Source organism: Helianthus annuus, chromosome 4 (genome assembly GCF_002127325.2).
Source record: "Helianthus annuus cultivar XRQ/B chromosome 4, HanXRQr2.0-SUNRISE, whole genome shotgun sequence".
Lineage (NCBI taxonomy): Eukaryota > Viridiplantae > Streptophyta > Magnoliopsida > Asterales > Asteraceae > Helianthus > Helianthus annuus.
In genome coordinates, this window is record NC_035436.2 from 190628029 (window position 1) to 190629827 (window position 1799).

The window sequence follows — 1799 nt, forward strand, 5'->3', positions numbered from 1 at the left end:
CCCTAGCCTCGAGCTAGTGGTATGTTGCTTAAAACACATTCTTGAGCTATTTTGAAGTGGTTAATATGATGTGTAATGATTAAAACTCGAAATCTTACAAAAAGGTGCATTAAAGTCTACTAAAAACATGAAAAATGATGGTTAAAAGCTCACTAGTTGTGTAAATGTTGTAGTAATTGAAATTTGTGATTATTTAGGCGCGATCTACGTTGTGGTAGCTCGGATCATCATTTAACCCTGTTTGGTTAAGATCATGGATCTTGACATAAGCTTGTTTGAAATGGTGCAAGGGTTAAAAGGTGAAACTCTACCACACAAGAAACATGAACTTGTGTAAAAGTATTTTTACTTATGAAATAGTGTCTAAAACTAGCCGATCTATGTGTCCACAAGTGGTATTTTCAAAAGACCAAGCGTCAAAAGAAATCACATGTTCTAATCCGGATCTTACACAAACAAAAGTGATTTTTTTGTGATCAAACAAGTGTGCGAACACTAGTGTAACAAAAGTTTTAACAAAGAAATAATTTTCGTAAAAACCGACTAGAAGTTGTGGAACTTCATATTCTTTAAAAATAAAGTTTTTTTTTTTAAGAAATTAAACTTATTTTTAAAGATAACAAGACTTACTAAATGTGCTAGTAAATTACTACACATTTTTTTAAATATGCAAGTTCATGAAATGGGGAAAATTAGTGATTGTTGTTGATGATTATTGTTGATAATTGTTGTTGATGATTATTGTTGATAATTGTTGTTGATGATTATTGTTGATAATTGTTGTTGATGATTGTTGACGATTTAAAAGAAAATAAACACATGTTTTGAAAACATGGGAAACCTCCATTTTTAGGGGAAACTCTGTCAAAATTTTTATAAATTTTGACACTTAGAAAAATATAAGTTTTTGAAGAACTTATTCCCTAAAAATGTATTTAAAGGTATTACCAAGGTTTCCCTAATTTTTGGTGATAAGAAATGAGGATTTCTTCAAAAATAAAAGTGGATATAAATATGTATATTTTTGAGAGAAAAATATATATTATTTTATCACCAACTTTTGTGCTAAGTGTATATAGTATGTGTTATACGTGCTAGCGTATTGAGACGTAAAGATACACTAAATACTCATGAGGAGTATAAACATGAAAATACACATACAACATGCTTAGACACATACAAGAGGATATATTTATGAAAATATATTACTTGGACAAAATACATAATTCGGGTGCAAAATACAAGATACGTATATTTATTTTTGAGAAAATGATATAAGACAAATAGTTAAAAATATAAATATTTTTAACACAAGAACACAAATACAAAAGATAGTGACTTGCACTTGTGCGATACAAGTCTAGTGACTAACGTTAATAAAACGCGTTTAGGTCACGACGCTAGATAAGCAACTCCGGTGAAGTTTACGACGCAGGAACGCAAAGTTGTGAGTTCATGCTCCCCCTTTTCTTTAACTGTTTTTGGTTTTATAACTCTCGGGGGTGAAATACATGTTACAAATATTATAATTTTTTTTACAAGTAGTAAAAATACAAGAAGCACTCTTGGTGAGAACGAGTACCGAGTGCAATACGAATCGAGAATACAAAAATACGAGAAGCACACTTGGTGAGAACGAGAACCAAGTATGATGTGCTTTAAGAAATGCCTAGAAATTACTAGATCATGTGAGCATAGACTTAATACTAAAAATGCCATAAAGTCTTGGTGAAAACTAGTACCAAGCCATTAAAAACATTCAGTAATTAGGGACGAGGGTTAGATCTAACGGGTACGGC